This window comes from Bombus pyrosoma, linkage group LG7 (genome assembly GCF_014825855.1).
Source record: "Bombus pyrosoma isolate SC7728 linkage group LG7, ASM1482585v1, whole genome shotgun sequence".
In the NCBI taxonomy this organism is placed as follows: Eukaryota; Metazoa; Arthropoda; class Insecta; order Hymenoptera; family Apidae; genus Bombus; species Bombus pyrosoma.
Genome location: NC_057776.1, coordinates 3,009,552 through 3,034,082, shown reverse-complemented (window position 1 = coordinate 3,034,082; position 24,531 = coordinate 3,009,552). Strand labels below are relative to the sequence as shown.

The following is a 24,531-nucleotide window of genomic DNA, read 5'->3' as shown; positions in this document are numbered from 1 at the left end:
CAATTTTGAAATTTCGTGCAACGATAATTTTGTCGACAATGAATCGGTAATTCTTTCGAATAAAAATGTAAGCCATCAACCGTTTTGCTTTAATTTTGTTGTGTAATTTGTAATAGCAGCATTTGCCCTGCTTTTGACGTGTATACTCGTCATTGCTTGATTTCATTTACTTCCTAAACTAAACTAATTTCTAAAACTATGTTTCCCAGTTAATTGATCAATAAACATAGGTTGAAAAACCATTAGTTTCGGAGTTGGGAAATGTTCAGTGTATAAAAGTAGCGTATAGTAAAGCAGTTGCTTCGTTAAATAAGTTTATACAACGAATCGAAAATTGTTGCCAAAGGGTAAGAGAAATAAAGGGGACTCAACATGTACGTGCTTTTATGAGAAAACGAGCCGATCTGTGTTAAAATGAACGAGGACATATCGAACATGTGTTGCAGAGGTAATGTCCTAGTAACAAAAACATCTCGTAACTCCGAAACTAGTGGTTTTCCAACCTACATTTATTAAGATCTTTTTGCTTGTTTTGATGACAGCTAAAGTTAGCACCGACCTTATAAATTAGCACCAACTTTTATAAATTACGCTGTATAATCTTCTTCCACCTCCTAGTTAAATGTCAAATGGAATTTAATATCTATCATATAGTATTATATCATATAGTAATATCTATCATACAGTAGATATAGTATTATGCTTATCCCTCTTTGTCATACTGCTATAAATCGCAATATATTTAAGTAAATATTAAAAATCGATAGTTCTTGTGTTAATTCTACGATATTATATTCCTTTTTTCTTTTTATTCTACGATATTTATTCCTAATCCAACATAGTGACGGTTCATAGTGTTATAACAGAGAATGTGGAGAGCTGATTTTAGCAAGGTTTATATATTATGGGTTGGGCACCTATGAAGGGAGTGTCGCCGGGAATATCGCCGTAGCCCAGGTCAGAGATGGCCATGTTGTTACTGTTTTCTAACACTGGAACACTCTCTACGTCGTTGTTTCGATGGCCTGCGAGATGTTCGTTAGACCCCCTTGGTTTTTCTACCGCTAATTTATGGCTCTGTGACACCTTCATCGTCAGATATTATTGTCAGATCATTATCGAATTAATCTGCCTCTTGATGGTTCTTTGAAATTGTTATATGACTTCGAATATGAATGTATATTTTACCACATAGATCGATTGCAATATAATTGTAACGTAGACTACGTTATATGAATGTTGCAAATTTTGTGGAATAACGTTATAATTTGAAATCAGCCTACGGGTAACAAACAACATAATTTTTATTTGTATCACAATCGATACCACTATCGCAATGGAGGCATAATGTTCAGTTAATTGTACTAATTATATTGAATCGTTATTGGCGGATTTTGTTTTATAGAAGAAAATGAACTGAAATCAATTGTGCGTGTATGTGCTTGCTTACTAATATTTTAGTAGAAAATATCCTATTCGAATAACGAAACGTTCAGCCAAGAGAAGATAACAGAACGTTTCGGTGACACGTGATCTAATAAAGGAGAGCTTGTTGTAATTTAATATCTTTTATGATATTGTTGACGTTGAAAGGGTGGAATGTGTAGACACGAGCCTGGATTTCATTATGGTCAGAATAATGTTACATAGATTGAGGCATAAAGATTTCTTATGACCTCTTGAAGTATCGATTGACGTTTACCAAGGCCATAAGTCATCTCGAAAAATGATCCTTATAGAATTTCATGACACTGACACGAGAATAAAGATACACCTGTTTCTCTCTTTCCCAAATAATCTCGCATTTCTCTTTCCATTTTCAATATACCTTACCCGACCTGAACAACATAATTTTAAAGAAATAGATCCTAAATTGAAATTTATCTGATTTACTAAATCCTATGACGATCGATAGCAATATTTTTGTACATTATGAGCAATTTGTATATTTCTGCATTTTTTAATTTTTTATAAATGTATAAAAATCCATGTTCTGGTAGTAACACAGGTTGAAAAATTAGTTGGAACAACGATTGAGAAAAAAGACACACAACCAAAAAAAGAAGAAATTTATTTTTATTCTTAATGAGATTCTTACTTATAAACTCTTTTATCTCTTCGTAGTCCGCAGTTCTAAATCAAATAATTATCGTAAAGCTTTTAAATAAAAACTTCGGTACATTTCTAATGATTCTTCGGATGTATCTCGTTTTCCATGAGTATCCTAATACGTGTAAGTCGTACACCCTAGAAAATGTCGATAGAAATTACGCTTTATTTCCCAGCTACGTTTTTCGCCAAAAATTTCAATCGCGAATGAGAGACGTCATCTCAAGCCGAGTATTTAAAATTAAGTTTTCCAAAAGTTAATTAACTTCAGATTCCTTCAGACTTATAAACGACGTTAGTTACGTAATATGCAATGGTCTGGCGAAATCAAGATCAAAATCGCCAACATCGTAGCAGATGTAAACTAGCGTTGTGCACAGCGCTGTCCAACGTTGATCCAACATTCTGCGCAGCGTCGTACGAGTTTCAGCTGTAACACAGTTAGCTGAAATGGTGAGGCCGGTTGCATACAAACAACGCGATGCACTTGTGATCTGGCAATGGTGAAATGCATACATATAAGCGCGCGATTCCGTTACTAGAAATATAAACTTGCCGAATCGCAGAACGTCAGCGGCTGCGTCGCTGCATCGACCTAGTATCCTCTGTATCGGAGTCTAATTCGCGTTAATTTGTGCTGAATCACGTGCATTTGATGAATTTCGCTGGGTCGAAGGAAACGTACGCGATTCCGCGCACTCGCTTCGAATACCGCACCGATCTTCCTACCTTACGCATTGTTTCTGTTGCGTACGCGTAATCTTCTGAATTCATTAACGAAACATTGTATATGCTGATTTCTCTTCTTCTCCTCGCGTGGATAGAAATGGAAATCAAAGACGGGATATTAACTTTATTCGTTGAACGATTCTGTTCGATACTGGAAAGTTTAGTGGGAATATTTAGATTCGCTAAAAGATTGACAAAAATGATCAATTTTACGAAACAATGTAACAGTTTGAAAATTGTTAACTCGAAAGGGAAATGAGCGTCTTCTTGCGTTTGTTTTTTTAATAATAACAGATTGATCGATTCTTTAGCTATTGAATACATACACAATTGAATTGAATTATCGAATACAAGTTTTTCAGGGAAAGCGAGAAACTGGAAGCTTGCAAAAACTTATTTACTAAACAGAAAATGTTGGCAAGAACGATATACTCTAGGAAACTCTAATATACAAATATTCTTTGAATTTCCTCTTAAACTTGGCTTTGAATAAATATACGCGAAAAGTTTGTTTCTTCGATAAAATTGATATTTGACGTTGCCGTAACTGTACGTTTGTCAAAAACGAATAAAAAGTAATTCATTCTTCGTTAAATCTTGTTTCATTGCTGAGGAACGATTCTGGTCAAAAAGCGTACAGCACGATACGAATAAGTCAGTGGAATTCAATTGTTGATAACCAGTTTATCGATTACGCTAGTTGCTCACAATTAAATTAGCGTGCAAGGCTCACGAACAGAGCACCGTCGAGGTTAACTGAATGAGGAAACAAGAACAGGATCAGGAATTACAATTTCGAGGAGAAAATAAATCTGTGCGATTCGATACGTGAACACAACACGCATTCGGGTTCACAACTGCGAACGCGAAGTAACTTTTTCCATGTTTTCGTCCAGTCTCACTCAGTTTCACATATCTCTGTCTTGTTTTCCATTGTATGACGTTTCGCTAGGCGTTCGATTTTCCAATATTTTCCAGTGTTTTTAATCTTGTTCTTTTTCTCTCTTCTAAAAAAAAAAGGAAAGTTTAGAGTTCGAAGGAGACTTTAAGAGATTTAGCCCTGCTGTTCTTCCATTTCTCCTTGTGTTCCCTCTTCTCTTCAAATTTTATAATGCAATAAGACTTTCTATGATACGGAAGGTACATGCTGCGTTATACGAATTTCGTGTTGCATGGGATCCAAGACACAGTCGGCATTAAATAAAAAGTTCATTTTAATATGACAGAAAATAACGTATCGTCTATTTTATTTTTAAATAATAGAAACTTACGATTTTCTTTTTTGTAAGCATAGAATCACTTGAAGCACGTAAAATTAAGATTTTCCCACTGAAATATATATTATAAATATTTAGAAACAAGTTACATTTTGTTCATGGGCTGAATTTTCTTCACTCTCAGTAGTTGTATGTTCCTTATTCGCAGATGTTTCATTTGGTAGTATTTTCACTATTTGATATTATCTGGTATTCTCTTTGATACGAGGATAGTAGAATTTTTTGATATGAACACGGCGTTGCATGGAATTCTACTGTTCTTTATTCATAACAGGTATAGAATATAAAAAGAATTTAAATACACAGGATCGCGAAAATATTCGAATACTTACTTATAGATAGCTGTCACGAATACATTGTGTGTGTTATACGAAAGAGTTTCAAATTTCATCAGCTCTGTTATAAGACTCGATCATCGTGATTATATGAGTGAAGTTTGAAATCAACCTGAACTCTGTGATATATGTGTATTATAATTGATATTTAGTACAAGTTTATATTTCGCAGAGAACACAACAGTATTTAAGCAGTCAATTATCCATTACATAAATAAGCCTTAGTATTCAGTGTGATCATTACTAACTTTTTACTAGATATCTATTTCTAATAAATATCTTGTGACTTCCATATACATTTTTACACTGGTTTCAAATTTTGTCAATAAAACATGATACAATATTATACAAATATATCATAATGACAGTCGTGTCTTATTGCAGTGTTAATGAAAATTCAAAGTGTTTTATATAACACACACAATATGGACGTAAAAGTTTTTTATGGTAAGTGTGCAAATAAAAAACATCGTGAGCCAATATATATCGAACACTAAAGTTAAATATTAGACTGTCCCAAAAGTTTCATTCGTTTCATAAAGAAATAATATATGGTGATATAATTATACTTGATATTATACAATCTTTTGTTCGAAACTGTTCTTCTCCAAATCTATTTGTCTCTATGTACCTCAAATTTCGTATTGCCATCGTTGTTCTTCTCGAAATTAATAACACCCATAACATATTCACAGTACGTTGCTACAAGTATTCAGATATTAGATCGTCCCAAAAGTTTCTTTCGTTTTATAAGGAAATAATAGATGCACAACAGATGCATTGTTCCAATAGAACGAAATGGATCATACGTAATTCAATAAAATAATATAGAACAAAAAATGTTGCGCATCTATTATTTCCTTATAAAAGCAATTTTCATGTAACAAATTTGATTTCGAGAAAAACAATTTTGCGACAACTTAATAATTAAAAATCGTGTGCATTCTAATAATACCTATTCAGACATAATATTTTCATTTTTGCTCGTACAGACCCGAAAAGAATAACACGATTAACGTGACCTTTCCTGCTTTTTCTCCATTTCCATTTTGAAATAGAAAGTCATTCGTGGGGATGAAAGAAAAGAAATTTAACTCGCGAGTAAAGTTTGGACAGTTCTGACTGATACGACTTTGTTCTTACCCAGGTGTCATTGTTGTAACGGCCAGAAAGAGGTCAACGGAGCTAACATGATTTTTCTATTTTTCTACTTCTATCTTTATTCTTGGAACAAAACGACATACATAAGAGGTTTATGTCGATCATGAACGCACAGTATAGCATCCGATGAAGTGAAATAGATTGTTAATTTCTCGAATTTAAAATTACGGTACAAGATACTACTGATGCTAACGATTAGTGTACACGATGAGTTCTTTTTCTAACTAACCTTTTTCTTATAAGAGATATGTATTGAACGCTATTAGGAAAATATATATTAAATGTTAAATAATTTAAATATTCCATACGTTTGTGAATAGAATTATGACACAATGAAGTTAATTAACTTACACAGATGTACGTAGGTATACTTGGAACTATTCTGTGCACAAGTTTGCTTTTACGACGAAAAACAATTTGTGTTAAAGATTATTCAAAGTATGAATATTCAATAAAACAATTAAGTTATGTTTGTATGGTATTGCATTGGATAAAGTTTTGAGGATCCAAATGGTTGATATGTTATAGTATTACGTGACTTCGATATTGTACTCATTTTTGTATTGTTATTAAGTTAGAAAAATTTACCAAATATCTAGCTGGACAAATTGTAAAGTACAAATTAAATAATAAAGAAAAAATTTGTATTGTTCACGTCAGTAGCATTATTGATAAATGGAAAAGTTGATTTTCGAAAATAATGAATAAAATATCCCAATTGTATATTCTTTTCTTTCAATTTAAATTAAATCTTGCACTCACAATCAGCTATCAACTTCTATATTTATATTTAACAATTTACATTTTACTTATTTTTATTTTTATTTGCGTGTTATATTTGACAATATCTTCTGTTATAAAAGTATCAAAATATCATTCTCATTTTTTGAAGCTCGTACGTTTATATCGATCTTGGTTTTAAAAACATTTATATACGCGGAAAGTAAAAAATTTTGCAGTTTTAAAATTTATACGCTCGTTTAATATTCGGATAACCATATGGAATACATAGATTGTTGTTAGGTAAATTATAAACAGAAGCTTTACGAAAGAATTACATAGAGCAAGAGCTTTAATTAATACTAATTAATTAAATTAACAAAAAAGATTAACAGAGTTTTAATTAATAATTATTTATTGATATAAAGTGTATGAGCAAACAAATGAAAGCGTATAATTTGAATATTTGAATTTATGAATGTTATAAACGTATACACTTTTCAAGAATATGCATCTGGAGCAATTTTTTCATGTTTTAACAAGAACATGGAAAGATCGTTAAAAGAAGTGTAGAAATATAAAAAGAGAATACGAAGCCTTAAATATAGAACATGAGGGTTAAAACAAGTAATACTATTTAAGGGTTAAAGATTATTAATAGAGTTTGTTGAATATGAATTATCAATAGGAATTTTCATTAAATATAATTTAAGAGAACAGTGCTAAAGGTGTTATTTATTAAAAACGTTCGTAGAACAAGAAAGATCCGTATGTGAAATTTTCGTATAAACAGTAATATACAACCACTGGAATCATTTTATTCTTCCTTTAATTCATCCAATAAAAATGTAAATTTTCAAACTGCTGATGTCCATGCTTACATAGGAAATTTAAAGTTGCATAAATATACAAAATGTACACGAACTTAAAAATATAAAAAATGAAAAACAAAAGTAATATAGGTCAAAAAATATAACGATAAAATACCAATAAAAAATATACAAATGTACTCGCTACAATATTTAGTGGATTAAATAGATCTCTGTTTATATACTGTCTCTTTAGTTGTATTGATAAAAACATGAATTTATACAAACATGCCCAATCTAATAATTATATTTTGTGTCGTCGCACGAATCCCAAAAAGGCAGGCAGTAAAGGAAAACTCGGTCAACGGTATAATAATCGTGCAAGTGCTTTCAAGCTTGAACGTGAATCGCAATCCGATTTTCCCTTGCGCGGCCGATTCGCGGAAACGTGAATCGATGCACGCAGCGTGAAGTTTTAATGCTCGAAATATCGCAGCTGTTGATGTCGCGCATTGTACCCGCCGATGAATTATAAAAATCTCCATAAAACATGAAATAGTTAATGCCATTACGTGAAACGCTTTACCGAAGGAATTTATTCGCGTTTCCCTCGTTTTTTTTTTTTTATTTCTGCCTCGTGCTCGTTACCGCGTTTTTCATTTTCGTTCTACGCGACCGCGTTATTGTGGTTTGCACTTTATACACGCAGCCCGCGCTCGTACAAATCGTGTTTCTGTTCCATAAGAATAACCGATTTTAATAATACGTGCTTTTGAAAATGCATGCAATTACTAAATATGTATCGCGCCAGTGTGTGTAATCGAGGCTGGAGCTGCAGTTTGAAAATCCCCGTTAATTGCGAATAATTGCTATGCATTGTTTACGACGAAACATTATGTCGGATATTGAAAACCGAATGGAGGCAGAGAGAAGGGAAATTTGTGAAAATTCTGCGTCACGGTTAGATCATTCTATGAAAAGTTGCTTCATGCAGGTTTTGAATCAAGATTTGTTATTATACTACGGTTCGAGTGTTCGGAGTATTCATTCCAGTTGCTACAGTAGTGTTGAAGAATATGTAGAATGTATACGATATTTTACAATGTACAAGATGTTCGATGTATTTATCGTAATATCTATAAGGATAACGAATTTGTCTTTGGTTTCCATTTCTTTAATTTTATTCGTAGCTCGTGCTTTGTACTTTGTATATAACTTTAGCTTTAGTCATAAAAATCTGAATTTTCATAAATCTTCACAGCCTACATAAGTGATTTTGACCCGAAATAGCATTATAGCGACATAATACGTTTATGGAATATTTTCCTTACATAACGAAAAGTATATATCTCTTCGTGTGTACTTTGTAAACAAACTGGATCGCTTACGTTCGCGTTCAATTTTTATTACTGCTATGAGTTTTGAAGAGAGATCCGGAAAATTTTCAGACTCTAAAACATTTCTATTGTACAAAGCCAGCCATTGACCAAATTCTTCTGAAAGTAAATTAAAATAAAATAATATTTAGAAATATCTAAAAGATGGTATATTACATATACACTAATTTTATTCTCTAAAGTATAAAAGAGGGTTGAAAAATGCGTATAAAGTTTAAACAAAAACTTTTAAAAAGTAGTTCGAAAATTAATTATATAGAATGGAAAGAAAGCTTTCCCTGATTGTATGTAATCCATTAATCAATAATTGGTTGGGTAAAATCCACTTAAAAAGGCAAACGTTTGTGTGTCATTTCCTGTAAGGAAATGAAGGAAATCTCTCCATTTTATCCCTTCAAGAGAAGGATTAAGTAGGAGTAGATTACCTGAGAATTAAGATAATGTTACAGTAAGTCTTAAATAAAAAATACCAACGAAATTTTCTCTTTTTTTTTTCTTTTGGTATAATGAATTCAGGAATATCTGTAATTGTATTCTATGAAAATATAAAAATATTAGCAAAATGTACTTCATATTGATCGTTATATCTTATTTGAAACATAGCTTAAAGAAGCATAATTTAAACAAACGAGGGAGATATTTTTATGCGAGAAATAAATTATAAAGCAACAAGATGAAATTCCTCTGTACAAAGTATATCTTTCCTTACAGAAAGTTAGTTTTTGAAATCTCTTGAGCACACATTCGATTGAAGTATTCAAATGACTTTCGAATCGAACACTACTACTCTACTGTTCGATAAAATATATATATATATATATATATATATATGTATGTTATGTATCGTGTTTGTTGAAGAAACTTTTGCATATTCATACGTGATTCCAATACCAGTGATCCAGTAACTTTATTAGTATATATTTTAGAAATTACTCAAAGCGTTTTTTTTCTATAACAAAGACGAAAGAACATTCTAAAATTTGTATCAATGGTAAGTTCAACGATCATAATTTTTGATACCTTATTTAGTTATTAATTTCGAGAATCATAAGAGAATATAGAAGCGTGAATTTTGATTAATGTTTAAAACTCGCTATGTTTATACATATTTGTTACATATAGCTATAGTGAATATGAAAAATAGTTGCATTTTTATATGTGTTGTAATTATTTTCATAGTTAGGTATTTATATAAACGTATATCTTTGACAAATATTAAGTTTTATACAATGTAATATGTATATATATATAAATAATGAATAATTTTATTAATTTTTGATAATATGTATGCTACTGGTCAAAAGTTCGAAGTCACTACGTGCTCCATCGAAATCAAAATTTAAGAAATACGTCTTTTTAGGTTTCTCGTACATTAGAAAACTTACTATCTAACTACTGTTAATATTCCTAAATAAACAAATAAATAAAGAGAAAATAACTATTTATGATGGTAGATAATAATAATTTACGAATTAACAACAGAACTAACAAAAGGCGCGATATAAATAAAACTGGCAATGAGAAACTGTTGCAAATTTTGATACGCAGTATCCTTAGACACCAAAACACACATGCAAATCATTTTCATGGCTGCTGTATTTAAAGAGGATGCTACATATTTATCTTCCATTTCGTATCGTCAATTAAATATGTCACTCGAACCAACCGATCTCCTTTATTTGTCTCTAAATGCGCAAAAACCATAAGCACGGTCGACAGCGCAAAAGAAAAAAGGAATAAAAAATAAAGAGGAAAGCAAACGTATTTTACAAGAAGAAGCGATATTTTCCAGGCGTTAATGCGAGGGTGAAGATAAAAATTTCGAAGAATTCACGTATTAACAGAAGCGTGTTGTTTCTCATAGCAGAGAACTAGAAGAATTAATTATTACTAGACATTTTCTTTTTATTTGCTTTCAGAACGAACTACCGTCCCCATGCTTGACAGTGCCTTTCCTGGGACCACTTTAGGTGAGTCGGGAGTTGCAGTAATGGAAATTTCTCTATTAAAATTTCAGGCAATAAGGTTGTTTGCATTCCATCTTCCGCGCTTTCCCATCCCTGGTGTGATTCAAAGCACTCCACTCGCGTTTATTATCGACCGATACAGAGTACTCTTGCATTTTAAAGAGAAATCGATAGCCCGGGAGGGGTGGAGACTGTAAAGAGCTCGATAGCCGAGCGAAAATTCTTTTCCATCCTTCATAGAATGTAGGGAAGTCCAAGTTTCGTATCGAGTTAACAAACGTAATCTATGTCGGCCAGTGTGTAGCATTAGTTCGCTGATATATCAATAGAAAAAGACCTCGTGTCTATTTTACGTGAATCATAAATAATTGCACAGGTTCTTCAGAATTTTACCATATATACAGTTAGTCACGAAAGTCTACATGTACATCTGTCGAATTTCCTGTATCTGACTTATCATAGAAACAAGAAACGTACTTTGTCAGAAAATTATTTATCACCTGCCTATCAATACAATTATTATTGATAGTTTTCTAAGAGGAATTGAACTTGTAAAAAGATTGTAGAAAATTACATCTGAAATTGCAAACTTAATTTCTCCAACACCAAGTAAATACTTACACTCACACAGTACTTAGATCATGCTCATGTAAGTACACGTGACGTTATGTAAGTGCTCTAATTATATTAATTATAATGAAATATATTGCGTTAATATTTTATCAAATATAATTAACATTACATATTATAGTAATATTAAACCTATTCTTCTTATCATCTCATGTATATGTTAACAGGTGTATGTAATTTCTGTATTTTATATTTTTTTACTTCTCTGTTATTTTTGTCGTAACGTTTTCACAAAATTCGCAGAGTTGACGTTTTCATTATAATAATTTATATCGCTATACATGTATAGTACGTAAACTTTTGCATCGTAATGTAACGACTGTAAATAGAACCAGAAGGACATTTACTATCTTTTGCGTTTATTTTCCTTCTTCGAAACAGATATTTCTAAGCCAATGTTCGAATATCCAAACGTATGAAAGTACGTAGGGAATGTTTGAGATAAAAGCTCGAAGACATCTGAAATAAGAATATAAAAAGTTCTCGTGTCAATTCAACCTGAATAGCAATTTATTTTACATCCGTATGAAAATCTTCCTCCGAACAGAAGCGGAAGACAGTTTCTTACTTTTTTGCCACGTCTGTACCTACTCTTTGTTCGTAAGAGAGATATCTCTAAGTTGACACAGGAATATTCAGAGCAACGGATAAAAGTACGCTTGCGAATGTTTGATAAAAGGGAAGTTCACTCTGAGAATAGTTATCGCCTTCCCTCTCTGGAACGTTTGTGCCAGACAGCGGATGATTCGATAAAAGAAACTTCTTACCTTGTGTTATACTTTTCAGTGGTAGACAGATCTAGCGTAGATAAGAGGAAAACGTACGAGACTTGTGACTTTCCGGAATTTAATTCCAACTTCCTTCGAGATCGACGATTTGATCTAAATCCCAGACTGAACTTGCCCCACACTGTATGCACATACGTAAGTAGGTGTATTTGTTCGGTAGTTGGTATCAAAAGTTCTTCTCATCGGCTCGTGCTTGGCTTAGATACATATGTATACCAGGTAAAAACAGAACTTTGTTAAATAAAACTTTTGTTTATTAATTCGTTTTACCTGTGAGGTGATAAATATCCCAAATATATTTACTGTTGCTCACTGAAGTATTTAAACACGCCTGTAGAAACTTTTAATGAAGAGATGACGTGTGTTATATGAAATATTTCGAAATTTTATTATCTCTGTAATGAGACTCCACCATCATAATTATACTCATAAAATTTGAAACAAATTTAGACATATGCATTGAAATTACAAAATATTTGGCGCGAGTATATGCTTCGCATACGTCGCAAAAGAAATGAAATATTTAATATTCTTATATTATTTATAATAAGTTAATAACACTCAGTATTCAATGGGCTGATCTTTAACACTAATTATACGTTTAAAGTGACTATTCGTGTTGCAAACTAAGTTTTTATTAAATATATGCAGGGCGTGACAGAACATGCGGGACCAATTTTACGCCTGAAAGCAATGAAGAAAATTGTTAGAAACCTGTTCTATCTATCTTCGTTTGTGAGATACAATGAATTTTACGTTTTGATCTTGTGTTATGCGATTACCTTAAGAGAAGGTGCTCAAAGTTACCAACTCGCATTTCAAGGCATGCTTGTAAACGTCTTATCATGAATCCGGTTACACTTTGAATGATTCCTGGTGTTTCCCAAGTTTGTTGAAAAACTTGTTCCGTTCTGAATATATCAACATTTTTAATAGGTATTCCGTACACAATAGACTCTATGTTTATATAAAATTCTTTCATTGTTTTCATTGGTGTGCAATCAGTTCCCTGAGCGAGTGCCACATGTTCTGTTACATCCTGTATTTGCAATAAATATCTTGTAACTGTCACATACATTCTCAGATTAGTTTCAAATTTTATCGATGTAATCACGATACCTGCGTCTTCATACGATGCTAATGAAATTTCAAAATATTGCGTATAACATACACAATCATATACGTAAAGGTTTTCAAGATATTTTCACGAGCCACACTAGTATGAATAGCTAAAAAAAAGGGTTTCTTATCGTTAACGTAATGACATGTACGGCCTAGAAATATCATTGACTTAGGAACACTTCATATCGCAATATCAGCATTTGCACGTATCTAGCCTCGTTTTAAAGCGCTGCCTTAAATAACATTTCGCAAGGTTAGTAAAACTTTACCAGCGTTGCTAGCCGCTGTCCCAAAACACACACCAAAGACCAATATGAAAACCATCGCGTGACCGCTGGAAAGAGTTCGTCATTCATAAATCATCGAACATCATGTAACTCATATTTATCAGACACGTGCAGCGTATAACTTGTTCATCGAGCATCGAGTTCGTTGAGTTGTTCAAAATGTACATGTGAAACCGTGTTTTCGATCTTTGTCTTCGTTACCCTGACCCGCTGTATTCGGATCCCGGACCACTTTCCTAGAAAATATCGTCGATTTCTTGCGAGCAATCTTCACCTTTCTCGATCCTAATACCGCGGTATAACAGTAACCTTACATTCGATCGTTACATTTTTAAGTAACTAACATAGTACCTCAGCATATGCTAACGTTTATCGTAACAAGGAGCTAATTTGTGAATTTGCATTCGATTTCCTAACGTTATTTTGATGTGGAATCTTTCACTTTATCAACCGTGTTGGAACAATTCTCAGCCATGCTTTCCATTATTCGGGAAAACATGAAAATCGTATGATGATATGTCTGAATTATAAGGTGGATATTGCTTCTATTTAAATTTACGCAAGGGAATCTTCCCACAAGGACCGTATACAGCATACATTTCGATATACGACGTTTATAACAAGGAAAGAATGCATATTTGTATAGACAAGGACTGTATAAATCTTTTTGATAAAGAAAGATTACAGTTGTTTTATAAAATTGTAGATACGTATACGAATCTTTTTAATTCCCTTTTCCTTTTTATTACACGATTTTCTATTCTTATTGCACTGTTTGGTATAAGAAAGCCTTCATGCTGATAAATGTACGTGTAACAGAATTCTTATCTTGGAAAAGATCTTACACCTAAAGTTGAATTGATAGCTAATATCTTCGTAACCACCTTGTAAGAACGTTGAACCGGGATATTAGCAAAAGAAAGCTTTCCTTCCTCCCAGCTAATTTTCCTTCCAACGAGATGTTTTTAAACATTTATGCATATATTTCGTTCATAGTTTCGTTTAGTCCGAGTACAACGAAGATTAATTATTCTTCTTATAATAATTCTTTTCTCGTACAAAGTTTTTACCAGATAATTTTGTATTATATATTATAATATATTGGATATATTAAGCTAGTAAAATTTCAAAGTTCATTAATGTAAAGAATCAAAAGAGAGTTGTGTAATAAAAGGGTGGATAATGCTTTTAATTAATTTGTTAAGCATAAATGAGATACTATTAAGAGAAGAAGAAAATATTAAGAATTTTTCTTTTATTTGTAGCAAGAATCTCGTGGAAATGAGAAAATTCTTTCTTTTCTCGATTCGCATGGCTTTGAAATCTCTTCTTGTATTTATTATGTTGTTTTATTATTCGATTTTCAATTAGTTTACATCTGCATTATCTCTGATTACGTATACATTGAATTTCATTAATAGTCTTCTGTGTCCAGAAACGTTCAAATTACACCCGTTAAAATAAATATCTCGTTGATTAGAAGTACTATTTACATTGTCTCTATAAACAAACATTAATTCTATTGTAGCCGGTGTATGACTTCGATTGATGTGGGATTGAAGCTCTCGATATTTGCAAACGATCGAAGGATTAGAATTCATTGGGCAACTTCGATAACAATGTTCTTCATTGAAGACGACAAATTTGATCATTTTCAACTCTACCGTATTTGTTTTTCCTAAGACATTGAAAATCTTTTTCTGGGACTTGTTTGATATATCGGCATAAAAATATACGTTCTACAGAGACTTATATAAAGAGGAGAGGTGTTGAGAAAAATTAATCATCGGATGAAAATAAGCTGATAGGATCCTTAAGTGAAGTTTTTAAAAGGTCAGGAAAAGCTGTTAAAATGCATTTTATGATTATTCGCAGATCAAAAGCCAAAAACTGGAGCCTCGGATGGATATGAAAATAATTTTTAATTATCTTCTAATCTAACCTAAACAAATTTCAGATTTTGATGTGATCTTTTGATGAAGCACAGATAGCAACCAACGTAGCAACGTAGCGTCTCCTCGTCGTCAGAAATAAACTCTGTCCCTGATCAAAATCGCCTTCACCTTTGACCTCAGTTGACTATTATGCGGTCCATAGGGGCGTATATATACCAACATGCTATATTAACCTATAGTGATATATCAAATGTTTGTCTCTTTTCGTTTGTTGGAACGAAAGTGAATATGAATTTCATACTTAGGATATGAAAATTTAAAGTTCGTAATAGATTTAAGGTAGACATGATGCAGGTTGCACGCTGGCATATTATGCAAGTTTCAGTAAATGAATCTGTCTTCCATCGAAATTTGATAATTCTATTAGTTGGTCTGACAACGAATGTGATTATGCGTTATAATATATGTACGATAAGGATAATAAACGATCTCGAGAGAAATTCTATTAATTAATATGATTACTGTTGCTCGAATTTTCATTATTTCTGGTATACGTTAACGACGTAACTTTTCGCGCAAAATCTATGTTGTAAAATTTTATGTACGTATAAACCTCGTATGAATTGTAACGAAAGTTTCGTTTAATGTTTTATGATTTTGTTTTATGATTTTAAATTATGATTTTTACACGGTGAACACGTCAACGCACAGAAATCTAAGTTATACTGCAGATACGTATATAATTATCGTTTAGGGGATTCATGTTCTAGCAGTAAAAACGGAAAAGTATTGTTTCCTTTTTCTATTTTCTATCAAGGATGTCTGTAGTATATTCGCTTATTCATATTGTAATATTTCATAAAAAATATCCAAAATGTTTTCTTTGAACGTTAATTGATTCTCCAATTTCTTCTTGGGAAATGTTTTTTTCTATATCACATTTTGTAAAAAGCAAATTCCTCTGCCTTTATCACAAGCACTAATGAGTCTTTGACGCATGTTCTCACGACTAACCAGGTTTGCGCTTTATAAGCTGCGCGTTTTACATAATTCCGTAGAAAGAAGAAATTTGAAAGGAGTTAAATAGGGAGAAGTATTTAGACGATTCCTAAATCTTAAAATATGTACTTGTAATTTGAAGCATCAATTCATTAAGTATGTTAACTCCATAAGTTTCGTTATGAACAAAATTTGGCTGCCTCTTATCGTAATTGAAAATGACTCGGAAATGAAAAATGATAACAAGGAAAGAGATACGAGAAGCATAGAACAGTCCGTTTTTAATTGCGTAACATTCGTTTATTATAATTCTTGCTAAAGTCCTGGAGTAATTACGAAGTGAATTATATTTATATGCCCCACCCTGTATACTACATTATTATAATAATTATCGCATAATATATTTGAAATTATTTTATCAGGTTACGTTAAATTACTTTAATTACGTCTTGAATGATATTTTATAAAAAAAAGGAAAAAGAAACAATTCTAACTACTATCGATCGAGATAAAATTGAATATTAAAATACAGTTTAAACGTAGAGGAAAATCGAATAGCTTCTGATAACCTCACGTCGAAGTCATATCGTAATGTCAGCGAGAAACTCGTTGCTCTGATACTGCACCGCTATCGGAAATTTTTCGATGTTGTGCAAGAAGCGAAGGTAGAACGCCGATTCGACTAATTACGATGTCAACAACACCGCTTGACGATTAATGCGGGATTTCATGGCCAATTCAACACTGATTTCTGCTTTCGCTGCGTTTAGTTAAGTGTTGCACGAGGCTTTCATTTTCCCCTTACCTTAATTGATTTCCGTCGGACCAGTACGCGTAGATTGCGAGTTTAATTTATAATAATCTGCATTTTTATCGCGTATTGTTAACTCCGCTATAGGAATTATTTTCAACTTTATATATTACTTTTTCGTGGTAAATATTCTATTTGTAATTTATTCTGAATTTACAAATTTCAGCCGATAAACCTTAGATTTTGGTGAAAATTGAATTTTTCACATTTTATGCCTGAATTAATAACAGTTACTATATTTCATAAAAATGATGAATTGCCTTAGATTGCCGAATTTTTATCCGATTCTGCCGGTCAGTTTCTTTTACATATTTCATAAAATAGATTTCGGAATATGGTATTATTACTAGAAAGATTTATGCGTCTCTTTTATGTAGATTCGGGAATACACTCATCTGTTCAATATAAGAAAAATTTCTCAACTTATGAATCTCAATAAATTCACAGTACGATGTAAGCAAAATAGAAATCTAGAAATAAGATAAATTCGATTTGTAAACAACATATCTGTGATAATAAACAATCTGTCTGTTTAATGGGAGATTAACTTAAAAATGTCTAGAGTTACAGACTTTTATAGATTTACAGAATGACACGAATAAAATAGAAATTTGAAAACAAATTGATAAATGTTATATTTTTAAAGATAACACAACTGTAATAAAATCCGGCTCTAATAAAACATTGATCCAAACATTTGCAGAATTATACATTTCTATGAAATTAAAATACAACACTTTGAACAAAATCGAAATTTACGAACGAATCGGTAAATTAGATTTAGAAGTAGCTTAATGGCGATACTATAAAGCGTAACCTTTGAGAAGGTTAAAGTAGTAATTAGTAGTTTTGTTAAGGAAACTAGCATCTTTAATTGTTCGAAAGTTCATAGTCGGCGGCTGTTGGAATGTATTGCGTAATGGATGGTAAGGTTCGTTGCGAACCTCAGGCTTGCCGCCCCTTTCCGTTTTCTACCAAATTACCGAATTCCTGCTACTGTTCATTTACCCTTCTAACTTCCTACAAGATCCTGCAACTTTCCAGTAACATTTCACGCGTTAATACCAGTTTTAAGATGCTTTTTCAGTTCTCACAGCACGCGTGTAATCCTGACTATAATAAATTCTACCGAATCTCCTCTAATTTCCGGCATGCTTTTTAAATTGCTACTAAGTTATAATTTAAATCTAAAAAAAAAAAAAAATGAAGTTAAAGTACTATTAAGTTATATCGTCCTTTCAGCTTCGTCTCTGCTTAAATACTCAGACTGATTCATTCAACAATGAATAGCATCATGAAGTATCTTTTCTTAAATATAGGGATGCTCTATTATATTTAATTAGTAAGTGGGGAATATTACGGACATGATATGCAACGTTAATTTTTTTTTTTATACAATAAAAGTATTTCATTGTATTGAACTGTGGAAAATAAAGATAAATATGTATATAAATAAATAAACAAATAAATATATTACCCCAATTATCAAATTTTTACACAATAACAATAATTCAGTGTATTAAATCGTACTCAATACTTGTTAAATTACAAAGTTATTTAACCCTTAAACTGTAAACGTTTTTACGGTACCTTACGGTAAACGTGAATCTTTCATGCGCAGATGATACATTTTTCAGTGGGTAATACTTGTTGAAAAAAATCCATTAAAATTCATATAACACGTTCAAACGTTCTAACTTAAGGTTATAATATTTTTACCAAATAGCTTCTTTTTGGAAAGTAGGGGAGCGGGAGGTTCGCCGCCTATTACCTTGCGTGAAATTCAATTCGGTTGAAATAGCTCGGACGTGAAATACCCACATTTACAGTTTAAAGGTTAATAGTTTGAAATATTATAGAATCAAGGAAAAAGAAGTTATTATGCACTGTTAATCTTTTTACAACAAGTATGAAGAATAAATCGAATAACAGAATGAAGAATAAAGTGCCTCGATTATTCAGTTTTTACACTATAGCAGTAGTTCATTATATTGAATTGGGAAGAATAATTTCAAATAATGAATAGATACAGAGTTATTAAATTACAGCTAAGCCTTTCTGTTGCGAAAATATTAATATTGTATAACGACTTACGGAAGTACTTGAACATTTGTCCCACCTTAAAACTTCGTTAGCATAGGTATAGACACAGGTATCATATTGATAAAATTTACAAAAATTTATAAAAATTAAAAAAAACGTAAAAGTTGCAAAATTATTTATTGCAAGCGGATACACCACAAAGGTTATTTAGTGAGATCATACTTGATAGTGTCATATACGCACTAGTTTTGTACTAAATATACATTTGCAATAAATACGTGTATCCTCTATGCACATTTTCGGATCGTTTTCATATTTTGCCAGTTTATCAGTTTACCAGTTACGGTAGTCGTATCTCATTTGACCGTTGATGAAATATCAAAAAATTTTCTATAACGCACGTAATACAAATATTCACAAATATTTTCTATGATGAATGTTCAAATACGTGAATCACTGCAGTCACTTTATTCCCGTTCGTTAGTTGGAACGACGTTACATGTGAAAAGTTGTTTTATCGAAATTATTATTGATTGATATCGGTGTTAATTGGATGGTATTAAATCGACAGAAGGTGAGACTTCATTAAGAAATAAAATATATCGTTAAACAGGCGATTGAATAACGTTGAATTTAATTTATGCATTATTAAAATGCTAGTTGGTTGTTTGAGAAGGTAGAAGTAATAGAAGTAAGGATCGAAACGTACAATTACACTATAGTTTAGTCAATCTCTGTAGTTTAATGGAAGAAAATGAAATATTTGTTATTTTTACCAAAACATGGTTTTTATTTCTTTTTTTTTTTTTTTATTATTTTAAAGAAGTTGATTACCTTTATTTATTATCTTTTTCCTATGGAAGATATATGTATGTATTTATACCTTCAAATATTGAAATATTTCCATGATATCATTGTGTATTGAATTTAAAATCACAAAAAGTGTAAGATACGTTGTTCACGTACGGTCTTCATATTAAGAAACGGTTTAAAGGTATGTAGTTCGCTTTATATGTTGTTATAATTTAATACAACACTGCTACGTATTATCTAAAATATACTATCACGGTAATACGTATAACGATAAATTTAATGTGGGAATGTTAATTCTCGTGTTACACCGAAATATGTGGTGAATTTGAATACGTTTCACATAAAGTCCGAAGCAAGTTTAAAGACCACGTGCATTCTATTACGAAGTCTGAGTATGTCGCCTATGCGGTCCGGCAAATGTTCGGATGGAATTCCAGAATAATTCCATCGCTTTCTAATTCGAAATACTTTTCACTTTAATATTCGTTTTAACATCTCTTTAATGTTCAAATATCTCCCGAGTTTTCCTTCTCATTAAATAATCAATTAGATGACGTTATTGAAAAAAACAGTGAAACGAAACCAATTGACTGGTTGATGGAACCAGCAGATGTATATCACGGAACAATTATTGAATAAAAATATGAAACATTTTTCGGTTTAACGGTTAAGTGAAATTGTGATATTTTTTTGGAAATTATTCGAAACAATTAAAAGTTTTTCATTTTGAAATTTTAACCGAGTCATATAGAATTACATTCTTATTGGTTTCTGTTATTTACAGTAAGAAATAATACATTTTATATTTAAAAAATTACTATTCATATATAAAATAATATTTGAAATAAACGCTTTAATTTTTGATATAAGATTTGATGTGAGAATTTTTATGCATTTCAAAATATGCATTTCCTCATGCCTTTGTAGTTTTTAATTTGGAAGAATATAAATGCAGGAATTATTAATAAAATAAAAAGATACATATTTTATATTAAATAAAATTTAATTTTCTTTATAAATTAAAAATTTGTTATAAATTATAACTCCTTAATACGTATCTCTTGTTGATTCTTCAAACTAGCCTTAGAAATAAGACTTTTATCTTTTAAATTTATTATTTCACGTGATATGATTGCCTCGATTTTTGGTATAGGCGTCTTTACAAATCTTAGAATTGTTTTCTAGTAAGTTGAGAAATTTTCCAGTCCATAAAATGAAACGGGGAATGAATAAAATATGTTGGAAGTCTTAGTTTCAGTTCCCCGATATTAGTTACGTTTGAATTGATAAATATGATTACTAAACAATTTTGTTCTTTTTATATTTATGAAATAAGTAAAAATTTTACGATAATTTAATTATGTTTCGATTATTCTGAATTCGTTAATATTTTACAATTATATAGTTACTTTGGCGATGTAAAAAATTGTTTTCAGGACATTTTGGAGAACGATGAACATTGTTATTGAATTTAAAAAAAAATGAGCCTATAGGTATACCTTTAATTACGCCAATCGATATTCTTTATTTCCTATACAAAAATTAAAATACTTGCGTTTGAAAATGATCAACTTAAAAGATATTATTTTATCTTTAATTTTGTAGAACTTATCGCATGAAAGATTAGAATGACATAAATATTAATGTATTCAAGAATGAACGAAATACTTTGTATACTCATATTTACTGTACTTACTTTTCAAGAAGCTTCGTGCTTATTTATTAAATTCGTCTCTTTAAATTTCTACAGTCTTCAATGTATCTACTATTCAGTGCATTACAATTCAATTACAGTTAATCAAAATTTAATTACAGTGAGCCACCGTAGTAAGAATTAATAATTAGTGCTTTTTAATGATATACACTCTGCAGTGTTTATTAATAGAAGTATATCACGTAATAATCGAGCGTTTTATTGATATTACGTGGTTAATTAAAAAATGACAGTCCATTATAATATAAATAGAAACATACGCAAACCGTCCATTATAATACAAATAAAAATATACGCAAATCGAATTTAATAATTGCGAAGATACGAATATGTCTGTCTAATTACAGTTCTTCGATACTTCTCGTTCAACGTTTAAATTAGAATTAGAACCATGTTTGGAAAGTCGAAAAACTACAGTGAAATGCTTTCTGAGAGCTTTCATAATGTAACATTGTTGGTCTGAATCTGCGAATTGAATTAGCGTTAGGAAATTGATCATTACGAGATCAAAAGCAGGTGCGCAAATCGTGACCTAGTTACCAGGAACGATCTAAAAACTGTCTGTCATCTGTCTCTGTAGCTGTTATTGACCAGCACTCACGAGTCAATTAGAACCTGAGTGTGAAGCTTACGAGTCCTTAATGAAATGATGATCTGAGTCCGTCATTTTCAACGTTTATCAATTATACTGTGTAGTAGTCAATTGATTTACTAAAGCAAATAGGTCAGAGTCAGAGTATTTGGTTCTTTGCTAAGAACGTTGAAAATATAATATGTTTAATTATCATCAGTATAAGAAATTTTGACATAAAATCTGCATAAAGTCCAACATTGTGCGTTCAACTCTTCTGTTCAACGTGGGAAACTTGGCAATTGAAGAAATAATAAGTTAATAAAAATGTTTGTTATCGTTGAACATACAACGAAAGAATTCTAAATTTGCATAAAATCCGATATTGCGTTTAGCTTCTTTGAATGTTTGATATATTATAATTTTCATAATATTGGATATAAATCAGAGATAAAAACTATTAATTTTAATTATTAAAGGTATGTGAAATTGTCAGGGTTGCAGTTATAAGGCTTGTGGAAAAAGAAAGTATTCAGGATAAATTAAAATGATATGTAAATACCTAGATAGCGTGTGCGTACATTAGTTGATTAATAACAGGAAAGATTTTATCGATATTGAATATTTCATTGTGAGGCAATTAAAATAATAATTATTCAACTTAATATCAAGCCTGTCTGCAAACATTCGATATTGATTACGTATGCAGGTATTGATTTTTTTTTACATTGAACATGCAACCGTGTTTCATATAGTGATGGAGTATCTGAAGATTCTCGACACGTTCTACCAGTAAAATCAATAATTCTAGCTTAGCTTGTAAAAAAGAGGAAAACTATTGAAACATGAAAGTGATATTATTTTAAAAACTAGGTCAAATGTGATATATATGTTGATATATATGTGATTTTGTAGTCTATCTGTTTCTATATCATATAATTGCTGAATTTTTGTCTTAATAGAATAATATAGATAAAAGGAGAGGATAAAAATTTTATAGATGAAAATAATAGTAATAAATTATTATTTTCTCTATTTGTTATATGCTGTTATAAATTATTTGTCATATGATGTAAGCCAATTTTTAATATAAAAAATAAGATACTATTTAATAAAAGGGTGAAGACGTTACACAGGAAACAAATGGTTTCTTAAAGATAATGTTCAATATATTAATGATTGAAAGTAAATCAATAAATATACTATTGTTGTGTCCACTATTGTTACATTGTTACGCTAAAAAGGTAACTGCCTATTGTGTACAAAATTTTCAACAACGACTTTACTAAATTTTAAGGGTAATATTGTGGCAGATAAAACAGGCAATAACATTCCGATAAATGATTCCATTTATTGTGTGCATTTAGAATTATTCTAAATTAGAACTTGAACTATTGGATTAAAACTTAAACCGTAAATTAGGATTTGAGCTATTGAATTGGGACAATCCCAAAAAATGTATTCTGTTAAATATTTAGAAATTTCCCCTTTCTATAGCAAGTATCTTCTTTAAACGAGTTTCTTTCTTTAAAGATTAATGGACGTTCTTCAAAATTAAATTCCTTTTTTCCTCTATTACTAGATACTAATTTTTCTATTCGCTACATTAGCTTTATGTCTATTGTTTTTAAATAGAGCTATAAGTACATATAGACTTTATATAAACTTTATATGAACTTTATAAACCCTCGAAGTTTATAATAATTCGAAAATTAAAACTTTCGTAATATGCATTCGTAGTAACAAAAAGATTAAATTTTCCATATACTTTCGAATGAGACCTAAATTTTCTGAAACGTTTCTTCTAAGCTATTTATTTTCGTGCCGCGAAACAGGCGTTTGTTCAATATTCGATCGAATTTGCCCTGAATCTTTTTCAACGACTAAACTTTCGCTTGAAACTTCGCTTTTCAGACCGATATCACTTATGTATAACATTACTGAGGAAAGTGAGTTTTAAAACTTCACACGTTCGAGCCTGTGATCATGTAATACTGTCTTCCTTTTTTTGAAGGACTTATCATGACTCCGGGGAAACTTTTTAAATTTCAATATGTAGAGAACAGAAATAAAGGATGAATATTAAATTATTAAATAATTTATTTAGTATACACGTATAATAGAATCACGCGATTTTATGATGCTGTATTCGTTTTATTTCAGGTTTGGAATTTCCACTGTCATGATATAATGTATAAACTAATAGAAATTGTTATTAAAAAATGTATATTGCCGTTCAGAAGTTCATGTAAAGTATATTTTTATTATGACACTTCTGTTATAATATCGATATCCTATTTTCTCGAGGCAACGCTAGAACGAAAAATGTCGAAATAGTTTCAGATGAAAACTTT

General features: G+C 31.0%; 1 protein-coding gene across 8 annotated transcripts in view; it reads left to right on the top strand.

Annotated features, from left to right (window-relative positions):
- The window catches only part of LOC122569041 (beta-1,4-galactosyltransferase galt-1), a 161,177-nt gene that overhangs the window by 78,679 nt on the left and 57,967 nt on the right, over positions 1-24,531 (top strand). For 5 of the 8 annotated variants that reach the window (XM_043729497.1, XM_043729498.1, XM_043729499.1 and 2 more), the window contains one exon: positions 10,457-10,507. The exons of the other annotated variants lie outside the window; for them this stretch is intronic. The gene's annotated coding sequence lies outside the window, so the exon portion shown is untranslated. The remainder of the gene's footprint in view (positions 1-10,456; positions 10,508-24,531) is intronic. 8 annotated transcript variants of the gene reach the window in all.